General features: G+C 37.7%; 1 pseudogene; it reads right to left on the minus strand.

Annotated features, from left to right (window-relative positions):
- Positions 1-20,724, minus strand: part of LOC132010487 (chromobox protein homolog 3-like) — a 68,521-nt pseudogene extending 47,797 nt beyond the window's left edge.
- Positions 20,725-21,574: the final 850 nt, after the last annotated feature.

Consider the following 21,574-nt stretch of genomic DNA (forward strand, 5'->3'; position numbering starts at 1 on the left):
GATTATGGACATTGGGGAGGGTATGTGCTTTTTGAGTGCTGTGAAGTGTGTAAACCTGGTGATTCACAGACCTGTACCCCTGGGGATAAAAATATATGTTTATAAAAAATAAAAAATTTAAATAAAAAAGAAGAAGGTAGTGATGACATGAATAGAAAAAGATAACACAGAGGAGATGCAGCTTTGCAGCAGAAGAAGATGCAATCAGTGTTAACAGAGTGATCTAAAATTATCTAAAGTTATCCAGGAGGCCATGAAAAATGTGAGATTAGAGACTGGCTGACTGGATCATTTACCTAGACAATTTCAAGATCACTCTGTTCAACAGTGAATTTGGGAGTTACCCACATAAACATGAGTGTTGTGAGAGAATGAGATTATCTAGGGAGAGGAGGCAGAGAGATCAGATCTCTCTGGATAGAGTTGTCTCCTCATTTGGTGGAGGTTAAAATGGAAAATAGCTGCTCAGAGAACTGATATGCTATCTTGATATTCTTATTTGCTACCAAACTTTTCTTTGGAGATCCCTTAATTTTAACAGATTATTTGGAATGAAACTACTTTTTGTGCTACTTTATTATCCATTAGAAGGTACAGGTATTGCCCTGCAATATAACATTTAAATAAATTATTTATATTCATTCTGACATTAAGCACCTATTTCTTAAGATGGCATTCACCATGTTTTTTAGTCTCCTTTCATGAAAATACAGAAATGTGTGAAGCATATGCTCCCCCCTCCTGACAGATAACCTTTAAATCTGTCTTTCTTCCCTAGTATTTATAATTACTTTACCTCTGAAGGGGTCAAATCTCTGGAAATGGAAGGAAAGAAAAACTCTTGAGAAGCCTGTAATTATAAGTAATAGTTATGCTCTTTGCTGTAATTACAGTTCCATTTTAGAGTTTCCGTTTGTCCCTTCACGATTCCTTCTGACATTAGCAGGATCTAAAAGTTTGGTACAAGTGTCTGGAAAAAATACTTTGTGAGAGCATGTGCTTAATTACCTGGTCTCGAATGACTGGTACAAGAAACCAGGATATTCAGAATGTTCATATCCATCCAATTAGTCATTTATCCTTCTTTAAGAAACTGAGTCATAACACACATCATACTTTTCCTCCATTGTTGTTTCTCTATTGCCTTAATGATCTTTTCTTCATGAATTCCCCCAGTAATTATTTTCACTAAGTATTTTGAGAAACATATTCCCCTTCCTAGATTTCTTGGGATTATTTGAAACATGGGAGAAGTACCTTTGCCAGAGAATTTTTTAGAACAACAATATTATAAAACTGGTTTCCGGCCTGGTTCATTATCCAAATCACTTGGAAGACTAAACATACACAGATTTACATCAACATGTTGTGACTTTTCTGGATTAACATGCAGTACTTTCCTTCTTTTTTTTCCTTATGTTTTACTGTATTTCACCTATCATAAGGCTCAAAATTAACCTACATCCTGATGATCCCCAGTTTTATGTTTCTGGTCCAGTTTTTTTCTTTCTTTCTTTCTTTCTTTCTTTCTTTCTTTCTTTCTTTCTTTTTTTTTTTTAATCTGAGCCCAACTACATGCTTACCATTTCCATTTGGATGATTCACTTATATCTAAAATTTAACATGTCCTGAACTCATCCCCCCTATCCAACTTGCTTTTCTCCTATCTTTTCCTTTACCAGGGAATAGCCAACATGCATGTAGATATGTAGGAACCGCCCCTGATTTTACTTTCTCTGACATCCTATCCTTGCTCTACACCAATTAATAGGAAATTCCTGTATATTCTTCCTAAAATATAGAGAAAAGCTATTCATCTTCATGCCATCATCATCGTCCAAGCTCCAATGTTCTCTCATGTGGACTAATGCAAGCCTCCTAATTGGATTCCTGCTCTCATTCATGCTTCCTCCATCCAGTGGTCAGTGGGTTTAACCTGGTTGTGCATTGGATTCAGCCCAAAAGACACAAATGACTGGTACTTGGGTCTCACTCCAGAGATTCTGACTTAATTGGTCTGAGTATGAGACATTTAAATATTTGCCCCAAGTGATTATAATGTGCAATCAAAATTGGGAATCACTGCTCCATCCCACATGCAGCATGGAGAGCCAAGTCCTTAATACCTTAATCAGTCTGCTTAAAACCCCTCTCTATGTCCTCCTATTAACCTCAAACACTCATATCAACATCTCTACTCTATTGCATCTGTTTTCCCAAGACCATTTGTTGAAGAGACTGTCTTTTTTCCATTGGATATTCTTTCTTGTTTTGTTGAAGATTAATTGACCATGAAGAAAGGGTGTATTCTTTTTTCTTTAAATTTTTTATTTTTTATAAACATATATTTTTATCCCCAGGGGTACAGGTCTATGAATCGCCAGGTTTACACACTTCATAGCACTCACCAAAGCACATACCCTCCCCAATGTCCATAAAAAGGCCATATTCTTAAAACTACTAACATTCTCCCTGTAACTGAGCCAGTGGTAGTGTAAAATTCCTTTTCTCTTTGGGACAGCATTGTGAGGGCAGTATGAGGCTTTGGGGATGAGGAAGAAGAAGGCAGTACGGATTGTCTTTTGTGAAATGTGAAGATAATTTTTTTTTGTATGAGTAGGATTGAGGGCAATTTTGAAGGTTGTAGCAGGCATGTAAGCAAAAGGAGTTATTTTAAATTGAGCAGAGAGAAGACTCTTGCTGGGCAGTGTGAATTATTTTCAATATTTCCAAAAAGCCTAAATGAAATTCTTTGGTTATTAGACAATAGGGACTTGATATAACATCATCACACCTTAATTTTGGCTGGTATCTTAGAATTTAAGGAGATAATGCTGGTTTTCTGGAGGGAATTGGAAGTACTGATTAGGATTAAATGCTTTTGTTTAGAGATCATTAATCACATTAATGATTATAATGTGATAGAATAAGTTTCTCAAAATAAGGGATTGATGTGGATTTGAAATAAAGACTTGAATATTGAAAATTTTGGGGACTATTATTAAAAATCAAGTATATTGTTCCTTTGGAGATACATTTTGAAACAATTAACTTATTTGTTATCAGTCAGCAAATATTTAATGAGCATATTCTTATGTTAGACACTGAGCTGGCCAATTTGGGATATAGTAATGAAGAAGTCAGGATCATTTTTCATGAAACCTTTGGAAGGAAGGAGGAATACATTGAAAAAATAGTTGCACATAATGTTAATATAAGTTATTCTAGAGGCACCTGATGCTAAATAAAATGTTGATGTATTTCATTTTCTTATTTACACATCTAAGAGAAAATTCTGAGAAGAAACCAACAAATAGTTCCCTGTGAGTAATACAGACAATGAGTGACCCTTGGTGCCCATTTAATGCATATCCCTTGGCTTGGTTGTTATCCCACACATATGTCCCTTGTAGTTTTTCCCTAGATGTATTTCTTTCAAACAGTTCCCATAAAAGAGCTGATATCAAACACTATCATTCAAACAGCATTTGTTGTGTTCGTTTTAGATTTTGAATTCTTATCTCAGATATTGTCCATTTTAAAGCTTAGAGTTCAGGGTGCCTGGGTGGCTCAGTTGGTTAAGCATCTGCCTTCAGCTCAGGTCATGATCCTAGGGTCCTAGGATCGAGGGAGCCTGTTTCCCCCTTTTCTTCTCTCCCCCTGCTTGTTCTCTCTCTCTGTTTCTGCCAAATAAATAAATAAATAAAATATTGGTTAAAAAAATAAAGGTTAGCGTTCAGGTTCATTTCTTTCTGCAATGATCTGTTGTTGACTGTTGGCATTTGGTACTTCGTTTCATGAATCCTATTTTGATTTACTCTTCTCATCACCTATTTGTCCTGGTTTTCATAGAGAATCATAAATGATCTCTATTTTTGTGTGGGTACCCTTTCTTCTACTTTTTCATGTTTCTCAGCCATTTTTACATTTCTTTAAATGCTTGAATATTTGTTCTATAATTAAACCTTCAGAAACACACAACTTATTTCATTAAGTAAGCTAATGTTCAGGAAGACAGAAGCATCTAAATTCTTTTATATCTAATATTTTAGTTTCAGAACTGGTGACATATGTTTGAGGTTATGCATTGTAGAACATCAGAAGTTAATTGGAAGTGTTCTATTTCTTAAATAACTTGATGAGCGCATGAGCACAAATGGGTTCCTCTATTGTTCTTCTTTATGCCTTACGCATGTTTTATAATTATTCCTTTGCATCTATTGAATATCAATAGAAATAATAAAAATTAAACTAAGATTAGAGGCTAATTTTTTTTCAGTAATAGGAACCTGGAGAAAACAATGGATGTGAGAATGTTTAAGAAATTAAAGACTGGGCGCCTGGGTGGCTCAGTAGGTTAAGCTGCGGCCTTCAGCTCAGGTCATGATCTCAGGGTCCTGGGATCGAGTCCCACATCGGGCTCTCTGCTCAGCAGGGGGCCTGCTTCCTTTCCTCTCTCTCTGTGATCTCTTCCCTTCCTCTCTCCTACTGTGATCGCTCTCTGTCAAATAAATAAATAAAATCTTAAAAAAAAAAAGAAATTAAAGACCAGAGTTAAATATTAAATTTTGTTTCCATTGACCACACATAAAAAAGTGAACACTTCCATAGTATTTACCATGATACTAAAGTTAAATCAAATTATTTTGTTGAGTTTATGTATGTTTTCAGAGATTTCCTATAAAGTTGAAAATTTTACTGTAAAAATTCAAAAACTGGGTTGTAAGCCAGAGTTGAATATTGTGGGAAATTTATATAGACTCTGAAAAACAATCTAAGAGTTTTGAAGGGGTGGGGGAAAGGAGGTTGGGGGAGCCAGGTGGTGGGTATTATGGAGGGCACAGATGGCATGGAGCACTGGGTGTGGTGCAGAAACAATGAATTCTGTTACACTGAAAAGAAATTAATAAAAAAATTAATAAAAAAAATTTGTGACAGGGGCGCCTGGGTGGCTCAGTCGGTTAAAGTCTGCCTTTGGCTCAGGTCATGATACCAGGTCCTGGGAAGCCTGCTTCTCCTTCTCCCACTCACCCCACTTGTGTTTCCTCTCCCGCAGTCTCTCTGTCAAATAAATAAATAATATCTTAAAAAAAAGTTTGTGACAGAAGAAAATTATACTTGTTCATTTTAGTTTATAAGTTTCCAATAACAGATTGGTTTTATGCATCAACTTCATAATAATTAATTCATTGAACTTATTAAATTTGAATGAATTCAGTTATTTAAAAAAGCGAGGATTTTTCTCTACATCAAGAAAATACCAAAAGGACTCTAATTTTTAAAACTTATTTTCCAAGTAAATAAGTAATAGTAAAGTAAATAAGTAATAGTGTAATTTAAAAACGTAGAATCTTGATTTTCTAAGACACTTTCAAAATCAATTTAGATACATTTAAGTATTCAGGTGAAGTTTTCCTGTGATCACTGAATGCTTGAGTATTCTTTGGCTGAATGTAAATACATAAATATTACCTCTAGCTAGACTTAGGAAATATTGGTTAGAATTTTTTTTATATAAGTCTACACACACACACACACACACACACACACACACACACCAATTGTGATTTGTGTTACAGAGAAAAATTAAAATCTGCAAAAATATTGTATCACATGGGACTTCATCTAGTCTGAGTACATCAAAATAAATTGTTTTGTTAGAGAACAGGATGCTAAGTCACTGAAACACAAGTTAAAATTTAATTGGGAAACAGGCTGTTGAAAATAGGCTGAGGCAGGAAGCCAGGATGGGAACACCTGGGTTGTGCAAATGAAAGAGGAGAGCGGGAAACATTCTGAGGTTAAATTGGCTTCTTCACAGTCAAGCCCATGCTGTGGTCTTTACTTGGATCATTCTTCTTCCTCCCGTCACTCCACCCTCTGCCCTTGTTCTCTGTATGGATGACTTACTTAATTGTTCAGGTCTTAGGTCTCGTGTCTTCTCCTCAGAAATGCTCTTACTTTCAGTATATACCTGCCTCCACCAAATGACTCCTGGGACCTGTGTCCGAGCACTTACCACAATTTTCAATCATTTACTTGTTTGCTTACATTGTGGTTGTCTGTCTCCCTTCCTCATTGCCCACTTCCATTCTGTTTCCACTCTCGAAACTCCATGAAGACCTGTTGTTTCTCTCAGTGCCTACTAGCATGCCTGGCACATGGTAGCTACTCAGTGGAGGTGGAGATCTGGTCCCTCTTACTGCTTTCGGGTAGCAATACAGGTAAATCATCTGTGACATGAGAATCAAGCTTTCTCAGAACATTTATATAGGATGATCTGTAGGTCCTTTTATCTCTCCTCTCACCCACACACTATGCCCCGTCCTTTCAGGCTTTTCTATCAATTAAACATATGACATATAGTTTCTAGTAGGAAGAGCATATATCCTATTAAAACATAAATCACTGGAATTGCACTTCACAGTTTCAAGCCAAATTCTCTCTTTCCCCAGTGATACAACTAGGAGGCAAGAAGGTTTCTATCTGTAGAGTTTTCTCAAAATACGGTGTACCCCTATCCTACCATTGTCCTTGTTTAGCCTGGAGCTTACTTTCAGTGTTACTTCAGTGTCCCTTGAGGACTTACATTTCTGTAATTAACTTTTAACTTATTAGGCTGTGTGTTTATTATTCAAAAAACATTCACTGAATGTAGATGAGTAGGGAGCTTTGTACAGAGGATCATTCTTGGGACATAAAGATTGAAGGGGACATCATCCTTGTATTTGAGTTGATTAAAAACTAGGTAGGAGGGTGCCTAGGTGGCTCAATTGGTTGGGCGTCTGCCTTCAGCTCAGGTCATGATCGCAGAGTTCCAGGATGAAGCCCCATATGGGGCTTCCTGCTCAGTGGAGAGCCTGCTTCTCCCTCTGCTGCTCTCATGTTCTCCCTGGCCCTCTTTCTCTCTCAAATAAATAAATCAAATATTTTTAAAAAATTATGTAGGAAGACCATGTATTGGCATACAAAACAGTGAAAGACAATTACAAAGTTTAAGACAGTGGAAAATTATATGATAGTTGTCTTTCTCTGCTTGACAAAACAAACTGAGGGTTGCTGGGGGGAGGGGGGTTGGGAGAAGGGGGTGGGATTATGGACATTGGGGAGGGGATGTGCTTTGGTGAGTGCTGTGAAGTGTGTAAACCTGGCGATTCACAGACCTGTACCCCTGGGGATAAAAATATATGTTTATAAAAAATAAAAAATTAAAAAAAGTGGAAAATTAGAAACTGCAAATGTTTAATAATGGGTGAATAGTTAACTGTGAGATATCTACATGTTAAATTATGTTAATAACATAGACATAAATATATGATAAGTTTAAGTATGGAAAAAAGTCGAGATTCAAAACATCAAAAATTTACATTGATTTTTCTCTGTAGCAGTGAACAGCATTTAACATGCTAAATGGTTTGCTTATTATTTATTTATTTTATCTGTTTCTTTCCATTACAATATAAGCACCATGGAGGCAGAGTTTGTCAATTTTTTGGTGCTGTAATTTTTACTGTATAGAAAATGGTGCCTAAAACATAGTAAATACTCAGCAAACAGTAAATGAATAAGTGTATGATTAGAATATGGAAGAGAATAATGGAATATTAGAAAAAACTATCAGTGATAGTTATCTTTGAGTGTGGGATTATAAGAAGTGTTAACTTTCAAATTAATGTTTTCTTATATAATAAGTATGCATTAATTTTGTAACAAGACTCTATACACACACATATACATACACAAATACATGTTTAAAGAATGGATAGAAATACAGCAAAAAAAGTAGCTTTCTTTGAGTGACAGACTTTAAAATAAATCTTTTATTGCTTTCCATATAAAATACAATAAAATTTATTTGTTCAAAAATTATTTTAAAAAGGAAAAAATCTTTCATTTGTGGTGGTAGTGGTTTGAGTCAGAATATGGAGGAGAATTGGTTAAAAATGAAAACTCCACCTTCATATTACTTATACGCAGTAATACAAAACCCCCTAAAAAAATCAAGTATGGGGCTTAAATTATATATATTTTTTGTTAGTGATAATGTGTATATTGGAGCTTTTGCCCTGAAGGGGTTCTAATAATGTAGACAGAAGGGAAACCAGAAGACATTTGATTTCTTCGGGATTCAAGAATTTGTGCGTTGTACATACTTTAACACTTTGGTACATAAATCCTTTCAAATACCAAAGTCTTAAAGAGGGTTGAAATAAATCCTCAGAAATTCAAGTTTTAACCTAGAATGCCCTCCCTAGCAAACAGTGATGAAAAAAGTGTTCCCCTGATAATAAAACTGGAAACCACATGGGAAGGAGTGTCACAACATGAAGCAAGAAACCTTTTAATCAAGCTATCAAGGGTCTGTTTTGAGATGTGTAATTAATAGAGCTCCTGGTTAAAATTTAATGAAGAATGTGCTCTTTATCAGGATCATTTCAAATCTAATGGAATTTAGCTGTGTTTTGCATATCAATTTACATTTAAAGAAAAAAGTTTGGGGGCACCTGGATGTCTGAGTCTGTTCCGCAATCAATTGCCTCTTGATTTCAGCTCAGGTCATGATTTCAGGGTTGTAAAATGGAGCCCCGCTTGGGGCTCTGCACTCAGCACAGAGTCTGTTTGTCCCTCTCCCTCTGTTCCTGACCCTACTCTCTTGAGCTCTCTCTCTCAAATAAACAAACAAACAAACAAACAAACAAATAAATAAATAAAATCTTTAAAGACAAACCATGAGAGACTGTGGACTCCGAAAAACAAACTGAGGGCTTTGGAGGGAAGTTGGGTGGGAGGTTGGGTGAGCCTGGTGGTGGGTATTAAGGAGGGCACCTATTGCATGGAGCACTGGGTGTGGTGCATAAACAATGAATTCTGGAACACTAAAAAGAAATAAAACAAAAAACAAAAAACAAAAAAAAAATCTTAAAAAAAAGAATTAAGGTTGAGCATTAATTGTAGTTAACTTCACAGTTATTCTAAGTGCATTCATTGCAAAGTAGGAAAACTAAACTGTTTTGGTTAGGTGACTGGCAAACAGCATTACATTTCTTGCCTCTTCAAGAAGAATCTTCTTAGATCTCTTAGGTATGTTAGGTCCGTTATTAAACGAAACGAGACTGAGACAAAGTGAAAGTTATTTAAAGCTTTATTTTATGATAAGTATTAAAAGTTAGACTGATCGGCCAGGGGAACGAGACTGAGGCAAGGTGAAAGTTATGCAAAACTCTATTCTATGCTAAGCATTAGAAGTCAGACTGACCGGCCAGGGCTGTCTCTGAAGAGAGCGACCACCCTCAGCTTACAGGCTCAAGTATTGACTGACTATCATTGAGAGATTAAGAAATTCTTCCTTTCTAGGGATTGAATGTCATAAGAAGAAAGGAGTTGTTTTTTATTTAAATTTTAACAGTGAAAATATACATGGATGTTGATTTTTACAGGATATTGGGATATTCCCAGTCAACTCTTTAAAGTAATCCTTGGAAATAGAAGGGTCTATGCCTATAATTTCTCACTGGCTATCTCTAAATGAAATCTCCTTCTTTGCACATCCACACCAAGTTACATCACAATATCTGTAAGTATATGTGTTTTGTGTTTTACTCTTCAGATGGACACTAACAACTCAGTTTCTATATGCCTCCTAAAGTTCTCTTAGCTTATGGATTACTAAAGTGACCTGACCAAAACATTTTGGTACACCTTGTAAGGACCTATTTAGCCAGAGCAACTCCATCTTGGTTAAAAAGCCATTTTATATTCATTTCCTTAGTTCAGTTTATATTTCCCTAAATAGTTTATATTCTAATAGGTTTGGGTCATTTGGGAAGGGGCCGGAGAGGTGGGAAACCAGGGAAAACAAGTGCAGTGGAACACTGATCAACAACATTGGAACCATCTGGAAGCTTGTTGGGAAAGCGGAATCAGGCCCCACCCACACTACTAGATCAGAATCTGCATTGGCAAGATTGCCAGTGGTGCATATTAAAGTTGAATGGTGAAGTTAACACCTGCCTTCCAGGGCAATTGTGAAAATTAAAGGAAAGAGTATATGTTCAACATCCAGTTCAGGTTTGGTATATAGCAGGCATAGAGTAAATGCTAATCTCTCTCTCTTTTTTTTTTTTTTTTTTTTATACCTTTTCTACTCTGTAGTCTGGAATCAGAGAAATAAAATTTTTTCAAGTTTGGAAGTCATAGCAAATAGAGAATTAAACAATAAAATCAGAGCAATGCTTATACTCTTCTTATTAGCATCCACTTCAGATCTACATTTACCTTGCATGTTTTGAAATGGAAGGATATATTACATAAAATGACCTGTATCATAAAATTACCAGAGTTCACATTTTGAATTATGAAAGTCAGGCTTCTTTAGAGGGAAACCACAACTTTATTAATTGGACTAAAACCTGTACAAACTTTTTTGGGTCATAATTGGAGCTAAACTTTACTCCATCTTATGAAATACAGCAGAATTTAAGTTTTTCCCAATTATGAAAATCATGCTCTATTAACTTGACTTGATGAGTAACACAAATGCAGTAGCTTAAAAAGCACAAGTGTATTATCTCACAGTTTCTGTGAGTCAGGAGTCCAGGCATAGCTTAGTTAGCTCATTGCAAGGATGCAGTGAAGACATCAGGCAAGCCTGGATTCTTACCTGAGGACGCAGGTGGGAGGATATCTTCTTCTAAGCTTACATGGTTTTTGGCAGAATTCATTTCCCTATAGTTGTAGGGTAGAGTGATCCAGTTCTTGCTGGTATTGGCTGGAGGTTACCGTCAGTGCCTTGAGACTGTCTTTAGATCCTTGTCCCATGAGCCTCACAACATGTCCACCTGCTTCATCAGAGCAAGCAAGGGAGAGAATCTTCTCACAAGATGGAGGTCATGATCCTATGTAACATAATCACAATTGGAAAAAAAATAAATTGCAAAAAAATAGGAAAACAAAACAAAACAAAAACAAAAAAAAAGCTAATTGTTTTTTTAGACTTCTTACCCTCTTCGATATTAAGCATTATGTACAAAAAGCGTCTACATTCACAAAACTGATAGAATATAAGAAGAAAATGCCTCGAAACTCATTTGGATATTAATTTGTCACCTGGAACTTTGTTTAATTGGTCTAGTGTTAGGAGGAACTTTATCAGAAATTTCTACTAAAAAAAAAAAGAAATTTCTACTTTGCTGATTTAATCTCATGATGTTCAGAGCTCTGAGACCAAAAATTTTACCTATTTAGGAAGTACCAATTTTTCCTTTAACAACTAATTTGGATTATGTTTAAAGGTGGAATAATTTGTGATGTTTTTAAAGATGGTACCCCATGCCAATTAATTTTGCAGAGAAGAATGATGGAAGGGCCTTGCCATTATAGTTTCAGAGGTTTGGAAAAGTTCTGGGTTAAATTTGTACAATCCCAGACAAGAAAGTCTTCTGCATCTATAGCATTTGACGGTATTTTCCCAAATCACACTTTTTGAGATAATAATTCCACATCCAAAATTAGTATATAATTTTGAGTACATAAACCTGCACATTTACAAAATGACATACACACAAAGATATTTATTGCATCTCTGCCTTTAATAGCAAAATGTCAAATAGGGCTAATTAAATACATTGTTAAACCCTTTCAATGGAATACTAGTTTATTTATTTGTTTATTTAACAGACAGAGATTATAAGTAGGCAGAGAGGTAGGCAGAGAGAGGAAGGGAAGCAGGCTCCCTGATGAGTAGAGAGTCCGAAGTAGGGCTCGATCCCAGGACCCCGGGATCATGACCTGAGCTGAAGGCAGAGACTTCAACCTACTGAGCCACCCAGGCACCCCGGAATACTAGTTTGTAAAAGATTAAGAAAACTCTTTATATGGTGATATTGAATGATCTCTAGGATCATTTTTAGATGAAAAAAGCAGGCTCAGAACTGTGTATATAGTGCACTGTCATTTGTTTAACAAGCAAACAAAAAAGGCAAGCACATTGCATACTTAGGCATAGACTAACTCGGGAAGAACAGTGGGGCATATGGACACGTGTGGGAGGGAGACTTCACCCTCCATACTCTGTTGTACTGCTTGAATTTTGAGTCATATTAATATATTTCTCATTCAAAGAATTGCATATGTGTGTTACCTTTGCCTTCTCTCTTCCAGTTCATTCCTTGATACACCAAAGCTGACTTCACTAACATATCTTTAAAAACTTAAAAACTTTAAAAACTTTAATACTAAAAAACTTCCTTTGTTAAGGTCACCAATGACATCCATGTTGCTATGTGCAGCGGTTAATTTTCAGACTTCATTTTATCAAACTTCTGGGTAGCATTAGACCTAGTTTACTATTTTTCTTTCCTTTTTTTTTAAAGAAAGATTTTATTTATTTATTTGACAGATAGAGATCACAAGCAGGCAGAGAGAGAGAGAGAGAGAGAGAGAGAGAGATTGAGAGGAGGAAGCAGGCTCCCCGCTGAGCAGAGAGCCCGATGCAGGACTCGATCCCAGGATTCCCGGATCATGACCTGACCCCAAGGCAGAGGCTTTAACCCACTGAGCCACCCAGGTACCCCACTATTTTTCCTTCTTGAAATATTTTCCACTCTTGGGTTTTGGGACAGTATTCTCCCTTGGTTCCCTCTTGGTTTCCGTCTTGGTTCCATCTCACTCTCTGTTGTAAATAGTATAGTCCCTGATAGTGGCCTCGTGTCCTCCACTCTCCTCTGTCTTTTCTCTACCTAGGAAACTCATTTATTTTCCTTGTTTAAACATCATCTGTACACAGACAAGTCTTGCTTTCATGACACAAATTGGGGTTTCTCCCAAAATTTCTTTGTCTTTTTGTTACTTGACCCAGAACCCGAGTAGTCATCGCTTCCCTTCAGCTACTCACCCCCGTCACATCTTATCTATTAACAAGTTCTGTTGTTTCTGCTTCCAAAAGTAGAATATATATATCTCAAACATATCTCCAAATATCACCCAGATTCCCCATTTCCATTGTCACCATCTGAGTCCAGTCAACTCTTCTTGGAGCTGTTGCAGAGTTCTCTGAACCCTTTCCACTGTTCTTTCCACCTTTATTCTTGCTACCCCACACTCCAAACATTGAGTTCCCACATAGCAGCTGGAGTACTTTTTCTTTCAAAGACTTGGATCTGATAACATACCTCTGTGGAATGGTTCCTGCTGTGCTCAGCAGCAAACCATAGCACGGCCTGCAGTGTGATGTATGAACCAGGCCTTCCGGCTCTCCAAGTTCATTTCATGTGCTTTTCTCTCTGGCTGATCACACGGGACTTCTCTGAGTTCCTGGAATATGGCACTCTTCTTCCCACTTCAGGACCTTAGTACATGCTGTTCCTTCCTCTTGGGGAGTTCTTCCCTTGCCTTGCTCATGCATGATTCTTTATCTAACATATCTTAGTTTACACCCTTCTTCCTCAGAGAGGTCTTTTCTGGCCAGCTCATATAGAAATGCCCTTCCCCATGTATTTGCTATCATTGTATTTGTCACATTACATCTAACCACTCTGTTTTGGGGTTCTTTTGAGGTTCTGGGGTATTTTCCAGTAGGTTAAGGGTGATGACAATTTGACTATAGAAATGGTGATGGGACAGACAATACTGTCTGCCTTGCTTTCTGAAATACATCTCAGCATGGGATAAGAGAGTGTACATCATTTTCAAACTATATGTGTAATAAAAGAGACAAGAACAAATTCAGGAAGGGACTAATGATTATTATCTTGACTCAAGGGAATTGGCAGATGGGGGAATAATATCCTTTGAGAGAAACAGGCATCCATTTACCATCTTGCAATCCCAAAGGATACCTAATTATCTCAAGCAGCAGCATTCATTACAGTCTAAATATGGCACATTGCGTTGAATTCTGAGCACAGTTAGGACTGCAAGAGGTCTTTAGAGTGTATACAGTGTATCTTTTTCTAATAAGCAAATCAACAACTGGAGAAGTTAATTGATCTGCTCAAGGTCATCCCACTGCTGAATTGACTTGCTGCCTTCTGCTCCAGGGAGATGTCCACAACATTCTATTCATGCTCAAACTGAATTCCCAAAGGCAAAACCCTGAGAACTATAGGGGCCCACTGAAGCCTTAAAATCGTTTTCCTAGCTATCTCAGAAGTTCTAGGAACATACCAGTTTCTTCTTCTTATTTCCTTACATGCAAGTTGTAACTCTCCTTTCTAAATAAGACAGCTTTTAACAACATATGCAAGGCAATCATTTTGAAATAGGAAATAGAGATTAGTAAATTGATAGAGATAAAAATCATCCGCAAATTTGTCACCATCCCCTGGATAGTCATATTTTAATATATTTCATCTTCTTAAGAATGGCTCAGAACAAGAGAACAGTCTTCTTTAATAATGAGTCTACCACTCTGCCACCAAGAAATGTCAAAGAGAAAAGTAGGGCTTAAGTTTCTTGTCTTCAAGCAAAGTAGATAAAATAGATGTATATTGGGTAAACAAAGTAGATATATATTTGGGGCTTGGATACTTCCCCGTTTGTTTGAAGACATCTTCAGTGAGAGCTGAAGGGTTCTCATTACACGTCTAAAGTTGGTGAAAATCTTTTTTTTTTAAACTCTAGGTCTGAATATATGAAGCTTGTTCTCAGTTATTTGCCCCATTTGATTTTAGCTTCTTAAGATGGAGATGTGGGTGGGCTGCTATGGATTTTTTCCTTTTGTTGCTGCTGCTGTTGTTATTTTTTCCCCAAGCAAAAACACATTTTCTTTGCCTAGGATCCAGCTGAGAAGCTTGTCGGGAAGGAGCCCAGCTGAGAAGCGATGTGGCAGTGTGTGTGGGTGCTGTCCCAGGTGGTTCCTGATGGATTAGGCTTCCAAGGAAGGAAAGAAGGACCCACAAAAATTTCAATTCTGTTTCGGCAGGTTCAAGATGCCAATATATTTTGTTATTTTGTCCCTGGGGAGTAAATTAAAGTGATATTGCTTCTCCAATACACCTTGGAACCAATAAAGAAAAAATAATGGCCTGTGCTGTCTTCCTGTGGGCACGTCACTGGATGTACTGGGACTTCCCTACTGCAGGTCATTATCTTAAAATCTTCAAATATTGAATTTAAAGTAAATGCTCCTTTCTCCTTGTGGTCAGACAGAAGGCCTTTGAGTGTAAATATCACATTAGATCTGATTATGATCTGTCTATTCTTGGGCAAGTTATTTATCTGCCTGATCCCCAATTTTCCCTCGATGTGTGATTATGAAAATTAAGTGAGACAATTAGGCAAATGGTTTTGCACAGGGTTTCAGACTTAACAAATCTCTCCTGGCAGACGAGAGGGAGGAGTGGAATTTTGACGGTAACTTATGAATAAAGACTGGAGAGTTAATATGCTATTGAGAGAAGCCTAGCTCAGGTTTTAGCTGCAAAACCATGGTGACTTTGTATAGCTTCTACTGTTAAAATTTTTAATTTCTTTTTTTAAAGATTTATTTATTTATCCCAGAGAGAGAGAGAGAGAGAGAGAGAAAGCACTGCTTGAGCAGGGGGAGGGGCAGAGGGAGAGGGAAACAAGTTGGCTCCCCACTGAGCAGGACCCTGACATGGGGCTCAATCTCAAGACCCTGAGATCTGACCTGAGCCAAAATCAGGAGTCACACACTTAACAGAGTGAGCCACTCAGGCACTCCTAAAATTTTTAATTACAAGCATAATTAGTGGTTAAATATGTTGTTTGTGATGATAGCAAATGTGAACAATAGCTCTGATACTTGAAAAACTGAAAATCCTTCCTTAAAACTTGGTAGACTTTGAACATCAGCCAGCACCATCCTATGTAGCCAAATACTTGTTCATTCCAAGGACTTTGGAGCCTTTAGCATTTCCCCCCCTCTCCTGGACCCCCTTATGTGTCTCTTTGCTCAATCAGGAATGAAGTTGAACTTTTTTGCCACCCACTGCTTCTCAATGTATATGGAGGGCTTTCTTTGAGTTGTGCCCAAAATAACATCTGATCTGAAAGCAACGCTAGGAAATTCAATCATCGATGAAAAGAAGAGTAAAAAATAAAAGCAAAGTCATGCCCCTTGAAAGTTCAGCTTCAGCTCTGGAAAATATAAAAAGGGATTTGGGCGAGTCTATTTCTGGAAATCTGACTGCTCCAGCACAATGCGCTGAACAGTGAGGGGGATTCTTTTGTGGTTGATGTACGCATGGAGAGTCTCGCTCCACAGTGTCGGCCTTTTAACCTGCTGGAGGGCAAAGCCAGTCCCAGCTGCCTGTCCTACACTGGCTAATACATCACTCGAGTTTTCCCTACTATACTATAGCACTTACTCTGGTTTTCTGGATCTGCTGGGTCTTGGCAGAAAGGCATTTCAAATCCAGGACAATTATCCAAACTGATTCTGGAGTTGATTTCTTGTTATCTGGTTTATTTCTCCTTCTCACTAACTAACCTAACGAGTATACTTTTCCCTAGGCGCCATTTCCCGGCATTAGGGCATCCATATGCATGTTTTCCACACTCCAATGAGACTTTCTCATAGGTCTGCTGGAGAGAAATAGGACAAGTCATGACAAAATGGCCTGCCAGTGCCTACTAATGTGAACAAATAGTAATGTGGATGGCTGCTGTTGCTGCTTCTGGAATACCGCTCCCTCCCTCCCAACTCATGCCTTCTTCAACTTAGTGTTGACAGCTGGGCATGAAGCATCATCGAAAGCCTCTTGAAAAAAACAAATAAAAACAAAGCAGCTATCTCTTCTTATATTCCTCAGAGCTTCTGGACTTGTATATATTCTATTCTCTTCTGGTTTTCCTATTTGGCCATGATTTAGTTCCTAAAGGGATGTGGGTCCCATCATGTTCATCACAGGCAGACTCTCGTTCCCGATAGGTCCTTCTGTGTTTTATCTATAGCTATGCCGAAGGGTATATTGAGAAAATAAGTCCTGGCAATTATCAGCTCAACACAACAGAAAACAACAACCAAAAAATCCTTTCACTTGAAATTCTCTGGCTGTTTCCAGGTGAAAGATTTTATTTTTGCTTTGGGCCATAAGGATAATTGCCTCATTTTCTCACTCTGCTTTGCTAGTGGTCTAAATGCTACTGTGAGTTTTGAGTCCTTTATCTGGTTTGGTCTCCTGTTCCAGTTATTCATACTTCAAATGTTTTGCTCCTCCCCTTTTTCTTTATTACCTGTAACCAAGGAAACTGATACATACTAAAGGCTTTTAGTTGTTTTCTTCATTGCTGGTTGTTTTTGGTTTGTTTCTTAAGTGGGGTGGAAGACCACTTTGCCCCAAGTGTGTGAGGTGGAGGACCACCTTGCTCTAGGCGTGTGGGGTCCATTGGTCATGTGCGGTGGGTGTCTTTATGATAATCACCTGTGACCAACAAAGAATAACCAGGCCTTGAAAAGGAAGTAAGCCATTGAAGGTGTTATCAGTAGATATGGTAAATGGATTTAAATTCCTTCGTCAGCTTTCTATAAAAGACCAACACTTAAAACCCTCTTGGCAACCCTGTGGTGACCCCTCTCACTCCTGAGAGTTTTTTGGTATCTTCACTTAATAAACTTCCATTGCTTTACACACAGCTTTACACACACACACACACACACACCCATATACACGGTTCCATTCTTCTCTGGATTTTATAGAAAATACCACTCCTTTGAAGGGAGAAACTTTTGGCTCAGATTAACCCAAGGAGTAGATATGAGAATAGAATAAAAATGACAATTCATGAGGTTTCCCTGGACTTAATGTTGCAGGGAAAGACTTATTCATTTATTATTATTATTATTATTATTATTATTATTATTATTATTATTTTGTGTGAGAAAGAGAGCAAGAGAGAGAGAGAGAGAGGTGGGGAGGGGCAGAGGGAGAGGAAGAGAGAGAACCTTAAACAGACTCCATGCTCAGTGTGGAGCCCCATTCAGGGCTCAGTCTCAGAACCCTGACTGAGATCATGACTGGAGTGGAAATCAAGACCTGGATGCTTAACCGACTGAGCCACCCAGGTGCCCGGGGAAAGACTTATTTCGATAGTCTGTTTTATACTTCAGAGTAGATAGTCAGGGTGAAGTAGTGGCAGGCAAATAATCTTAGTTTGTCAACTGAGCTAGGATGGCATCACACAAAGTGATAGAAGAAGTCATGGCTTTTTTCTAAGTCCTTTGAGTATATGCCATACAATATGGTAACCACTAGCCACAAGTAGTTATTTAAATTAAAATTAATTATTTTAAATAAATTAAAAATTTAGTTTCTTGATCACACTGATCACATGTCAATACTGCCATGGTCACATGTGGCTAGGGTCTAATATAGTAGACAACACGTATATATAACACATATATAACACTGGAGCAGAAAGTTCTACTGACAACACTGCTCTCATTATTAACCTTGTTTAAGTTGTTTCCCATCTAGGAATATCACCTTCCCATATCACTATCTCCACAAAACCTACATTCCACTGAAACTTGGCTTGCTCTCCCCTCTATCATGCATTTAAAGACTACCCCACCTTCATTTTCCAGTTTTTAAATTTCTCAGGCAGCATTTGTAGAATTTAGAACATAATAATATGCAGTCAATATTCTTATTATTTTGCTAGGCCCAGTTTTTTTTTTTTTAACTAGTTTAAAAGCTTCTTAAAGATAAGAATTATGCCAGGCACCTTGGTGGCTCAGTCCCTTAAATGTCCAATTCTTGATTTTGGCTCAGGTTATGACCTCAGGGTTGTGAGATTGAGTCCCGCACTGGGTTCCATGCTGGGCATGGAGTCTGCTTGAGATTCTCTCTTTCCCTCTCCCTCTATACTCCACCCAACTCACACCTTATATGTTTTGTTTTTATAGTCCCTCAATGCCTTATACAACCTGAGACCATATTATTATCATTATTACTAATTTTTTAAAGTATAGTCTGAGACTAAGCTCAGGGATTTATATGTGTCTCCTAGAATGCAGTGTCTTATAAAATAGTGTTCATAATATATTTATTGTTCTATACTCAGTGCCTCAGAAGGTACTCAATAAACCTAAAGAAGAGAGAATGATTTCATTTGATTTTCACAAGAGAGTGAAACTGGTATTGTCCTTATTTTTACAAATTCAGAAATTGGGGTTCAGGAAAGTTTAATGATTTGATGAAATGCAATGTTAATAAACAGTAGTTATTTTGCACATCGGTGCTTTTGAATGTGATCTTTCTCTCCACTTGGTGTCTCATCTTTCTCTCCAGCAGGGTAACCTGGATTTCTTAATAGTAGCTCAAGGTACCTTCAGGGAAGAAGAGGTTACCAAAACTCGGCTTCTTTATCATTGAGTCAGTCAAAGCAATGGAAAATCTAGCACAAATTGCCAGATAATTGTATTAGCATATAGGCTTAGTTTATGCATACAGAAGATGAGAGACTGTTGGAGAATATCCTCGGAGACTAGCTATCACATGAGTCACCATCTCTATAGGGTCCCAGTTTCCTGGTACTATGATTCTTTCTATAATAATTTCCCACCTCAAAATATCCTTCTGTGAGATTTAAAAGCCATTAAAAACAAAGCCGTAAGCTACCAGAACATTCCTATTAACAAAAGTGACCTGGGTTTGATTTCTAGAAATAAGTAGACTTCTGAAAATCTAGGATGACCTCTTATTCTAGAAGGAGGCAAATATAGTTGTCAGCAGGATTCATAAGGAACTGGTGTTCTTATCTTGTGTGGGGATGCTTATGTCTCCCAACGAGAGGCCTTTTGATTAGTGCTACTATCTTGGGATTCTCATAGCTAGAATTCTTGCCTCCAAGGTAAAGTTCCTCAAACTGTGAAGCTGAGACACTTGCATCTTCCTTCCAAAGTGAAAACAAGCAATTTCAGGAAAAGATGGGAAAGACATTTCCCCTCAAAGGATTCTTTTGGCATCCTTCTGCAACCCACTCAGCAACTTGAGAGTTTCACAATCAAATAATGTCTTTTTAGCACATAATCATCTTTTATGGGGAGCTGGGCTTTTATAGTTGTATGAATTACTCATGTTGGAAGTAAGGAATAACACTTTAAAGAAAACCTTCTGAATTTACTGGGGTGATATTCTAAGCAATTACTTTGAAAAAGGAAATTATAACAAAGAGGCTCAGGAATGTTTTTCTCCCTGTTGCAGTCAAAGAAGAAAGTTAGAGAAATGTTGCTTTAGGGACCCAAAAAGAGGAATCGACATAAGAACATAAGACAATATGAGGTTTGACTTCATTTGAGGTTCTGTCAGCTAAACTGTATTTTGGGGAGCAATTAATTATTTGACACAATGTGTGTTTTTAACAGAGGCTCCCCCATCCCCCTTGTATGTTTTTTTCTCAGCTATCCTGTTAAAAAGAAAATTAGAAAAGTAGCTGAGGAAACCATACTTTGAGAAAACACAAAGTGAAGCTAAAATAACTGAGCCAGGCTTAGTCTGAAGTTTGGCTGTGTCAGTTATTCACAGATACAGTGGCATGGCTGTCTTTTCTGTAGGCTCCCTTGATCCTGCACTCTAAAGTTCTTGGAAGGGAGCTGTGGCCTTGATTGGAAAAAATGGAGACTCAAAAAAGAACTAACCCAAACTGGGCAAACTCTGATTCTGAATATGTATCATCCTGAGAGCAAATGAATAGTTTCTCACCTGGATCTAGGAAGCTGGGGTTTAGATACCAGCATTCTCCATAGCCTTGCTCTGACATGATTCACCCTGTAGCAGAATTTAGAAATAAGGCTCTAGACCCCAGTTGCTGGAGATCTCAGAAAGATTTGGTTAAATCCTGCTGCATTTACAATTGCTGGATAGCGATCCATTCTGAACTGTGTGGTTTAAGATAACAACGATTTATTAAGCCCCAAATTCTTTGGGTTGACAATTCAGTAGGGACATAGTAGGGATAGATTGCTTTGCTTTGTGATGTCTGGGACTTCAGCTGGGAAAAATCACATGGCTGAGAGCTAGAGAATCCATTTGTAGAGATGGCTCTTCATTCACATGTCTGGATGTTGGTGCTGGTTGTTGACTCAAACCATGGCTGGGTGTGTTAAGTGGAGCATCTGTATGCAGTCTTTTCATGGGGGTTGACTTCCTCACATTATGGAGGCCTTTGAGCAGTTGGACTTACAGGATGTCCCATAGCTTTAATGGTAGATGTCTCAGTGAGCAAGGTAGAAGCCACATCATCTTTTATTATCTAGCCTCAGAAGTCATTGAATGTCACTGTTGCAATATTCTATTCATCAAGGCCATCAAGGGATCGCCCAAATTCAAGGAGAAGGAAAGTAAGTGCCGCCTCTTGCTGAGTTACTGGTAAGGTCACATGGTAGAAGAGCATGAAGAATAGGAGACATTATTGTGGTCTTTTTAGAAAATAGAATCTTCCATGTTCCTATTCAACTTAGAACAAGGCTTGGGACTAAGTGTCATGACTTGCCTCAAGGGTCAACTCTACCTAGCAACTATTCAGATTTGTACTCTGTGCAAGGAAATGGACCAAAGAGCTCACACCTCATGGACTTAGAAATTGTAAATCTCTTCTGTTCTTCTTAAAG

Source organism: Mustela nigripes, chromosome 2 (assembly GCF_022355385.1).
Source record: "Mustela nigripes isolate SB6536 chromosome 2, MUSNIG.SB6536, whole genome shotgun sequence".
NCBI lineage: Eukaryota > Metazoa > Chordata > Mammalia > Carnivora > Mustelidae > Mustela > Mustela nigripes.